This window comes from Hemitrygon akajei, unplaced genomic scaffold, assembly GCF_048418815.1.
Source record: "Hemitrygon akajei unplaced genomic scaffold, sHemAka1.3 Scf000033, whole genome shotgun sequence".
NCBI lineage: Eukaryota > Metazoa > Chordata > Chondrichthyes > Myliobatiformes > Dasyatidae > Hemitrygon > Hemitrygon akajei.
In genome coordinates this window covers 7928199-7939125 of record NW_027331919.1, presented here as the reverse complement: position 1 = coordinate 7939125, position 10927 = coordinate 7928199, and positions in this window count along the sequence as shown.

The following is a 10927-nucleotide window of genomic DNA, read 5'->3' as shown; positions in this document are numbered from 1 at the left end:
TCACCCCTCCTTCCCCTACACATCGTGCCTTCTCCGTTATCTCCTCCTTCCACAACTACTCTCCCCTTCTTCCTGTACCGCTCCATCCCCTAAAGGTCCTCCACGGTACATTAACCCTCTCCCTTATCTACACGCCTCCCTCTCTCTCTGCTTATATGGAAAGGGCGAGAGGTAACGGATGTTTTTACACCACCCAGCCCCCTTCCACCGGATATCGATCTCTCGGTTCTGAGCCTCTGCCCTGTTCTCTGTGAACAGGCCGATCGTTTGTTTCGATAACACTTCATCCCAGTGACTAATATTTCACCACCAATTCCGTGCTCCCACCAAAACAAGCCCCTCTTCCAATTCTCTCCTGTTCCCTGCACATCCACTGAACAGAAACACACGCCCATTCTCCGAGCCGGCACACAATTCAAGACATCAGGAACGGCGGAGTTTTACGGATTGGTGAGAGGAAAGGAGCTTCGGAACATCGGAGTTTCTGAATGGACCCGGGGGAGTAACCTTCAGTTTGTGTCTGAACCCGGGTGTGTGCGATAGGACGGTCCGGAGAAAGTGTCACCCAGTGTCTAACTTCAGGAGTGCGTGACGGGACGGTGTGGAGAGATTTTCACTCAGTGTTTGAATGTGTGTGTGTGTGTGTGTGTGTGTGTGTGTGTGTGTGTGTGTGTGTGTGTGTGTGTGTGTGTGTGTGTGTGTGTGTGTGTGTGTGTGTGTGTGATGAGCCGGACTCGAGGGAAAGATTGGCGGGAATTGGATTTGAGTGGAAATCAGAGAGTTTATGTCTTTGAATCTTCAAAGAGGAGGGTCTTGGGTGAGGGAAGGCACATAAGTGTTGGTTGACTTGTTTTCAGTTTAATTATTGTTCTTTTTATCATTATAATCGCAAAGTCAGAACAGTAGCATTGTCTGGCAGGAGAGTTAAATACTCCTTTACGAGATGTGTGAGAGTCCCTGACAACTTCACCTGTAAGAAGGTCATCCAGCTGCACCTTCTAACACTCTGCGTTACAGAGTTGGAACTGGAAATGGATGAACTCGGGATCATTCGGGAAGCCAAGGGGAGATAAGGAGGACATATAGAGAGGTACTTACATACAATGTGCAGGACACGGGAAACTGGGTGACAGACAGGAAGGTGAAAGGTGTTAATCAGCCGAACGCAGTGCAGAGACCCCTTGTGGCCAACTCGCTCAATAACAGGTAGACCACTTTGGATACTTCTGGATGGGAGGAGAGAGGTGCAAATGACCAAGCAGGGGAAAGTCTCACCGGTCAGGACTCTCGAACAGACTATGGTTCTGTGGCTGAGCAGGAAATCTGGCCAGCTGTATCGATAGGGTTCTCTTTGTTAGGGGAACGGGAAAAAAAATGGTACTGTGGACGAGAACGAGATTCCTCGATGGTGTGCGGTCGTTATCGCCGCCAGTATTTAGGTAAGAAATGGGAGCGGGTTCTTCAAACTTATGTATGTGCAAGTGTGGCCAAACTTAGAAAGAACATTCAGAATAAAACGTGGCTAAAGAGTTAGGGTTGGAACGAGGACTTCAGATCAGTGCTCTCTTCCTCGGAAAGTGCGGCCTCTACAGACGAGACGGTTTTATTTCATTTCAAGGCAACTCAATTTAAGTTTAATTTCAATTCCATCACACATGAATGCCCATGAATACAGCCAGCACCAAGCTGCAAAATACAATACCAACTGTCACACGAGGCACGGAGCACACATAATATGTATAAACTTTAAAGATAGCAGGATACCAGTAAAATACTTCAAAGCATTATGTACACACGCGCGCGCGCGGGTACGAGTAAATATAAGCAGCTTGAGGTGCTAGCACTATAAAAGCAACCGAAATCTACAAACTACAACAACTGAGCTTGTCTTCTGCCGGGCGAAAACCGGGGATAGTATAGAGCCCTGCCGGGAGGCTGCGCCACATCACCCCACGCTCTGCAGCTCCTTCATTTTCTCCGCCATCGAGCAACTCTCTCAGTTGACACCTGAACTAATGCCCCAGCGGGAAGGCTTGCCATTGTTGTGGTTGTTTAAGCTAGAGTTGCAGGGGAATGATAACCAGAATGTTTGAACAGATAGTGGAATCCTTGTTGGGGCAGATGTTGCCAAGACCTCAGACAAAGTCAGCAAGCAAAAGTTTGAGCCTGCTGGGATTCATGTTCTGAGTTGCGTACGTTTCAATGCAGGAAGTATTGTACGAAAGGCAGGTGTGCTCAGGGTCGTGGCCAACGACCGGAAGCATGATTGTTTAGCCATTAGTAAGATTTGGTTGCAGGAGGGGATGTTCTGTTAGCTCAACCTTCCAGTTTTCCGCTGTTTTATTCGTGCTAATGCATATATAATTTAGGCTGAGGAGAGGCTTTAAAGGTGGAAGTGGGGAATAAGAAAGGTATGAACTCGTTCATGGGGCTACATTATCGGCCACCGAACAGTCCTGTGGATTTATAGGAACAGATCGGTGGAGAGTTCGGTGTCTGTTTTAAAAGACATCAGTTTGTGACATTGGGTGATTTTAACATTCTTGGTATTGACTGTGAGCCTCAGACTGTGAAAGGGCCGCTAGGATAGTCTTCTTAATCAGTAAAGAAAGTTTCCTGAATCAGTGGATAGAAAGTCCCAATGAGAGAGTGCAATACCTGATCTCATCCTATCGAATAGGACAAGCCAGGGGACAGAAGTTTGTGTCGGGGATCACTTTGCATCTAGTGATGGTAATGCCATTAGATACAATGTAATTATGGAAAAGGATAGGTGCAACCTCGAGTTAAATTTCTTTTTGAGGTTTATAACAATACGAGACGCAAGTAGACCAGATAGCTTGTATCTGTTACCCCCAGGGTGGAAATGTATAATATCACAGAACCTGCATTCACGTGAGAAGAGGTAGGTTCAAAGGAGATGATGGTGGCAAGTTTTTGTTGTCACAGAGATTGGGGGGAGATTGGAACGTGCCGGCAGCGCTGGCGGTGGAGTGAGATCCATAGAGGCGTTTAAGTGGCTCTTTAACAGACACGTGGGTGTACAGGGAATGGAGGGAGTCAGATGTTGTGTCGGCAGAAGAAAGTCAGTTTAATTGGTATATCACAACTCTTGGACCGAAGGGTCCGCTCTGTTGTGTGATTTACGTTCTCTGCTCTGCAGAAAGAGCAGAGTGATTTCAGCTCATCGGGTGGGAATTGCTGGGGGTTGGGTAGAACAAGGAATTTGACGATTTGTCTACAATCAGAGGGAACGATCAATTCACAGAAGGCATAGGCGGTGAAAAAGACACACACCGACACCATCTTCGAAGGGACACTGAAAAACCCCTTACAGTGTTTCTGTGTCACCGACACAACCCTCGTCGTGATACCAACACGCCCCTCATCGTGACTGCCACACACTTACAGACCCTGCACTGCCACAAGGAAACTTCCTCGCTGTGTGCATAACATCCTCCCTCCACAAAACCCCTCCCCGAATCCGTTAAACACTCCCTCTCCTACACTACTCCTCGACCCAGTCACACATTCCCTCCACTACATCACTCCCGTCTCCATCACCCGTCCTCCCTTACGAGCTGCCCCGTCTCCGTGACACAGTCCCTACCCTGCACACATTCTCCATCTATGTTATCCCCAACATTCACTGCGCCCCTCACCGTCCGCCTGACCCATCCCATCAGTTAAACCCCAACCCGTCTTCGTCAACCTCTCCTTCTCCTGCACTACTCCCTGCCTCTGTCACACTCTCCTCACACAACACCGATTCACTTTATGTCAGCTCTCCCTCCCTTACAGGCTACCCCGTCTCCGTGAACCATTCCTTTTCCTGCACACGTCCCGTCTCCGTTATCCCCTAACTTCCTTGGGCACCTTCCACGTCTTCGTTCGTTCCTCAATCCCCTAAAACTATCCCCATCTCTGTCACCGACCCATTAGCCTCCCTTACTGCGTTCACAGGCAATTGTGACTATGAGAGAGAAATAGCGTCTGTTACTACACTTCTCGCCTTCAAATGGATATCTATCACCAGGTCCTGAGCGTATCCACAACTATGCCTGCACAGGCTGCCGTGTGGTTCCAACACCACTTGAATCAGTGACTGAAATTTCACCTCACTTATCCTGACCCCCCCCTCTCCTCCCCTTCTTTCCTCTTCCATCAGCACTCCATCCAGTCACACACACACCACCTGCGAGAGTCACACATAATTCGGGAGTACTGGACAGCCGAAGATCCGGGTTTTGGTGAGAGAGGAGACCGGGGTTTGGGGGGGAGGGGATGGAGTGAGCTCCGGAGTCGTCTCCAGCAACCCTCCGTCCCCTACAGACCATGCCATCTCCGTTATCTCCTCCTTCCCCATCTCCTCTCCCCGTCTCCCTGACCCGCTCCATCCCCTACACTCTCCACGTTTCAATCAACCCTCTCGCTCCTCTACACCACTCGGTTTATATGGAATTCTGGGGAGGAAGGGGGTGAGGTGACGTCTGGTGTTACAACAACCAACCCCCTCCTCGGGATATTGATCACTCGGTTTAGATCCTGTTCACTGCTCTGTGTGGACAGGCCTGTAATGCGGTTCCACAGCACTTTCTCCCAGTGACCGCTGTCTCAACACCACGTCCCTACTCCCTCCCCTCAACCTCTGCCACTTCTCTGTTCTTCACTGCTCACCATCTAAAACACGAACACACGCACAGTCTCCGAGACAGGCACACAATGAAGGACTACTAGAACGACGGAGTGCTGGGACTGGTGAGAGGAAAGCAGCTTCTGAACTCCGGAGTGTGCGAAGGGACCGGGGGGAGGGAGCTTCAATCTGTGCCTGACCCCGGGTCTGGGTGATGAGGCGGTGTGGGGTGAATTTCATTCATTGTTTGAATCTGTATCCGTGTGATGAACCGGAGCAGAGGGGGCATACCTCGGAGTAAAGGGGTGGGCAATCGCAGCAGCCATTCTTACAGTAAACCGTACTGGAGTGAAAGATAGAGTGCTTATCAGTTTGATGCCATAAGGAAGAGCGTCTCGGGTGAGAAAAGGCACAAAACTGTTGGTAGATTTGTTTCCAGTTTGTTTATTTCTTCGTATTTAACTGCAGTTAGAAAGAGAATTAATCATTTCTGGCAGGGGAGTTGACTGCTTGCCTTGCCGGTTGTGGGACGGCATGGAGACATCCAGAGTCCGTCACAGCTTCACCTGTAAGAAGGTCATCTCGCAGCACCGTCTATCACTCTCGGTTACAAAGTTACAATTGGAAATGGATGAACTCGGGATCATTCGGGAAGCTGAGCGGGTGATAGGGAGGACATATAGAGAGGTATTTACACTCAAGGTGTAGCAATCTGGGTGACAGACAGGGAGGTGAAAGGGGTTAAACAGCCAGAGCCAGTGCAGAGACCCCTTGTGGCCAACCCGCTCAATAACAGGTAGACCACTTTGGATAGGTCTGGATGGGAGGAGAGAGGTGCAAATGACCAAGCAGTGGAAAGTCTCACCGGTCAGGTCTCTGGCACTGACTATGGTTCTGTGGCTCAGCAGGGAATAAGGGATGAAGCTTGGCGAGTTGTATCGATAGAATGCCCTTTGTTAGGGGAACAGAAAAGAGGTACAGTGGATGAGAACGAGATTTCTCGATGGTACGTGGTCCCCTGATTTACAAGGATTGGGGAGCATGGTTTATGAGGTTGAATGAACTCGACCTTTTCTCCTTGCACCGACGGACGATGAGTCGTGAACCGATCGAGGTGTAAAAAATGTAAAGGGGATTTCTTCTTTTTCTTTGTTAATCAAAATGGCTTCTTTGTTTTGTTAAACATAGGAATGCTTCTTTGTTGCGAGAGAGTGCTGGAAGCTTGTTTGGGTTAAAATTTACTGCTAACGAGAATTGTATTCCTTTGTAAACCAATTGGGATTAATGTTGTTCTTTCTTCTGAGTCTTTAAGCTATTGTTGGCGGGCTTTTGGGGAAATCGGCGCGAGGGGGTGAGAGAGAGAGGACGCGATGCTGTAAACGGGGCGCGGAACGGACCCCCAAGGGCGGGGGGGGGGGGGGTCCGAGGCCGGAGGTACCCCGAAGAGAACAGACGAATCTAGATGTGCTTGGTTGCGCACTTCAGATGGTCCTAAGCTGCGAGTCGAGAAGTTCGGAGGGGATCGAATGTTCGGCAGAAGACTTCAATAATCGAGATCCAACGGTTGTGCACGAAGTGGTTTGCACGTTGATAAGTTTGGCGCCTTTTCTTTATTTGTTTCCCCTTCATATACACTGTATCGTTATTAATCATTTAGCTATAGTAACCTTTATAAATTGTACTCATTTAATCACATATGGTGTCCTGTCTGTTTTTGGGCGAGGCGGGGACTTCAAACAGCATCCACACTAGCTGATTACCCAGTTTGGCGGGGCCGAAGGCGAGATCGAGCTGAGCGAGCCTGAGGCGACCCAGGGGGTTACATTGTGGGGTGCTCGTCCGGGATTGATATCTGTGGAAGTTGTGCGATCACCTTCTTTAAATTATGTCTGCGGCGATGAGCTGGTGTGCGATTGCTGGTTATCTCTGCATGTGTGTTGGGTGGGGTGGCTGCTGTTGGTGCCCCAAAGGGCGTTGTTCGAGTTCCAACTAACGCCGACGAAATGGTGGTGGGACCATGGGTTGTCCGTACTGTTCGGAAAGTGAGGAGTGACAGGTTGGGATGTTTCAGCAGTGGTGGGCTCCGCACGATTGTTGGCATAATGGCCAGCCCTAAAGGGGCGGAGGCGTGGGGGAGCGGTCTTCTCAGTTGTTGGGTGAGTGGCAGTGCTTGGCTGAGGGAAAGCGACAGGGATTGGTTGGAGGTTTGAGTAGGCGGGCTGGTGGCGTTGTTAGAACTGTCGGGTACAATCATCTCGGGGTGACAGCTGCCAGTTCTGGGAAAGTGTGGGAAAATGCGTGTGGTTCGACTGGAAGTCAAATACCGCAGCTGGGAGGTTTATTATATCCGTGCCAGGAGGTTGGTGGAAAGTTTTTAGGGTATCCCTTTTGGCTAGGGGGGCAGATAAATTGCTTGCAGTGCCAGGGGGATCTGTGAAGGGGATCAGCTCCTCCCTCAGTTGTTCAGCCGATCCGAGAGGTGCCGGGAAACTTAGACGAGGCCCAGTGGGGGAACGGCTTGGGGTCTCTGGGGGAGCACGTTCCCAGCAATGTACCAAGGAACTCCCGAAAGGAACAGACCCTATTCCTGAAGGCTTAGAGGGACCAAGCGCACAGGTGTTGTTACGGATGGATGGAAGTCAAGTTAAAGCCATCGTCGGCACCGGGGCGCCGGTTAAGTTGCTGTACAGTTTGTTTTATAACTGTTATTGGAAGCATTTACCCTTGACGACATTGAGGGCACTGGAGATTTGGGGTACCAGAGCCGGTGATTCTCTAGACGACGGTTGTTGGTCAGTGAAAATGCAGTTCTTAGAGGCAAATGTGGAGGTGACTGAGGTTCGTGAATCGTTAATGCTGATGTGTCCGGACACTGTTGAGAGGGGCAGCGTTTCGGTTCTGGAGAGAACCAATATCCTGCTGGTCCGCTTGGGGTCCTGCCAGGAGGAGGCGGGTGAGAGCCATTTGGAGGCATTGTCGATGCCCCCGGAGTTTCCAGCTACTTGTGCGGACGTGTGCAGCAGCATTGGGCCGATACCGAATTCAAAGAAGAGCCGGTTGTGATTCGGCCTGGGAGAACTATCTGAGGGTGAGACCCTCTTAGTGGACGCTGCGAAATACCACGAGGGAGGGGATCTGACCGCTGAAGTCACCTCGGTGAGAGAGAGGTTGCGGCGACTGGCCCCTGAAGCCGTGGAAGACCTAGGCAGCGTGTGTGGATTATATTGCGCTGAAGAGGCGCACTGTCATTGACCAGAATATGGTCCCGAGGGCCGAAGAGGCGATGGCCTGTCTGAGTGGTGCGAAGTGGTTTAAGGTGCTGGATCTGAGGAGTGGATGTTACCAGATCCCGATGAGTGGGGCCCACAAGGAGAAGACGGCCGTTATAAGTTCCCTAGGATTCTTCCGGTCCGAAAAGATGCCACAGGGCATATCCGGAGCCCTTGCAGCCTTCCCGCGGGGCATGTGGAAGACAACAGGTGCAGAAGTAGACACTCCGGCCCATAGGGGATGTGGAGGTGTTTGGAGTTTGGCGGATGTGGATGATCTCCTGGTATTTGGCTTTGCCTCGGGAGAATATGTAGTGAGGTTGTTGCAGGTTCGGCTGAGAATTACAGAGTTGAAGTGTTTTCTGGACACGTACCAGGTCGCAGCTCGTGAATGTCTGTCTGTACGGAATCAAGTGTGAAATGAAGACGGAGAGACTGGAGAGAGTGACCTGGAACCAGTGGGAGAACTTATACGTTGGAGAATACGAAGAAAGGTGTCTGACTGACGGCAACAGAAATCCGAGAGCCCAGAAAGGGGAGTTTGAGGAGGTGAAGCAATTGCGGACAGATCTCGGCAGAGGGAAGCGGAAGCTGGAAGGAAACCTGAAGATGACCATCGACAGTCTAAATGAAGTGGAAAACCTGAAAGTTGACCTGAAATAAATCATGAGGAAGAAAAAACTGGAGATAAGGGCAGTGAATACTGAACCGGAGGCTGACCAATCTTTAACTGCTGCTTTTCAGGTCGGGGTGGAAGGAGCTGTTGGAGTAACTGCGTCCCAGATTGAGATGGCCGGAACGCGTGAGTCAGAACTGCTGAGCCTGTGCCGAGAATTGTTGGGGCCAGAGAAGAAGCCGATCTCTCGATTGCAGGAGGATGAAGAGACCGCAGGAGCAGTGCAGGCCACGTGTCTCGGTTTGGAGAAGATCAGACAGCAGCTGCCGATCGCAGAAATGAGGAAGAATACGGATTCGAAGGATGATGTGCTGGATGTTTGGTACATGCTGCCTTTTAATTACTTTCCCTCGATTGAGGAAGAGACCTTTGGCCCTTCTCCCACTGAGTCAGGTGTAGTGGGGAGGGTTAGCTGTGTGCAGTGGGGGCATGGGTGAGAGGTTGAGAGAGGAGTTGGTAGCGGGCCCGAGGTATCCCCAGTTGTGTCCGAGCCTGAAGAGTTTAGGTAAGTGTGTAGGGAGGTCTCAGAAGGGTTGGGGAACTCCCTGATAGTTGGCCTATGTAGCGCCTGAGGAACAGGGCGTGCGGTTTACTGTGTGGGTAGGAGATGTCACTGTTTGTGCTTGGGTTAGGGTGTGTTGGCAGGAAAGGTGGCGAGTTATTTAATAGTCATGAGGACATGACTTTCATTTGCTGGGGGGAGAGTGTGAAGGAGGGTTTCTTCTTTTTCTTTGTTACTGCTTATGTTAATCAAAATGGCTTCTTTGTTTAAAGTAGGAATGCATCTTTGTTGCGAGAGAGTGCTGGAAGCTTGTTTGGGTTAAAATTTACTGATAATGAAAATTGTATTCCTTTGTTAACCAATTGGGATTAATGTTGTTGTTTCTTCTGAGTCTGTAAGCTATTGTTGGCGGGATTTTGGGGAGGTCGGTGCAAGGGGGTGAGAGAGAGAGGACGTGATGCTGTAAACTGGGCGAGGAACGGAACCCAACCGGGGGTCCGAGGCCAGGAGGTACCCCGAGGAGAGGAGATGAAGATAGATGTGCTTGTTTGACCACTTCGGGTGGTCCTGAGCTGCGAGTCGAGGAGTTCGGAGGGGATCGAATGGTGGCCAGAAGACTTCAGTAATTGAGCTCCAACGGTTGTGCACGAAGTGGTTTGGACTTTGATAAGTTGGCGCCTATTTCTTTATTTTCTTTTCCTTCATATATACTGCACCGTTATCAATCACTTAGTTATAGTAACCTTTATAAATTGTACTCATTTAATCGCATATGGTGTCCTGTTTGTTCGTTGGCGAGCCGGGGACATCACACAGCATCCACACCAGCTGATTACCCAGTTTGGCGGGGCCGAAGGCTGCTCCCCCTAGACGAGAACGAGCTGAGCGACCCTGAGGCGACCCAGGGGGTTGCAATTATAAGGTGGTGCCGTAAGGTCGCACAATGTTTCTGCTTTAATGTTTGAGTTGGAACAATTACCCTGACAATTCCGGAGGTTGTAATAGATTATAGGATGTTGGATAAAATTTCGTGCGCAAAGAAATGATTACCCTTTTAAAGGTGTGCAGGACGTTGGGAACATCACTTAAAGAATTTGTTTTAGTTTTGTGGCTGCGCTCTTATCGTGCTGAAAATATAGGTTTGTTTAATTTTGCCGTCTGTTCCAGTTCACTTTCGCGGTAACGCAATCTTTATTTCCATCTCCGTTAATTGCGTTTACGTTACACGATTTAATAGAGTTGTATGCCTGATAGCCTGCTGGTTCAAAGATATATTAAGGAAAATTATTATGATATGTTCACCATTTTACAGCTGGATCAAAAGATACTTTAGATAGGAATGTAAGTGCGGCTGTTTTCTATAACTAAATTACAGGTGACGCTGACAAGGCAACTGATCAATCAGCAGGAATGGCTGCCATAATTTTAGGCTTAGCGTGGGTGTAAGTATTTTGTTCTTTTAAAGTTTTAAAATGATCAGATTCTTTTTCGATTTTGATGAGTCTTCAAAGAGGTCATTCTAGCAGGAGGTCAGATTTACTGTTGGAATTTCATCAAATATTGATTTACATCAGGGGTCCCCAACGTTTCTTGCACCATGGACCGGTTTAATATTGACAATATTCTTGCGTACCGGCCGACGGGGGGGCGGGGGGGGGGGGGTTGGGGGGTTTCAATAGGGTTTCCAACTTTCTCACTCCCAAATAAGGGACAAAAATATCAGTCAAATATGTGGCACTTGTGTTTACCCCAAGAAAGACGGCCATGACCAAGAAGCCTTATGCGGGCACGTGTGTGCGCATGCGTGACGTGTGCATATATAGCGTGCATATGCGTCGACAAATCAG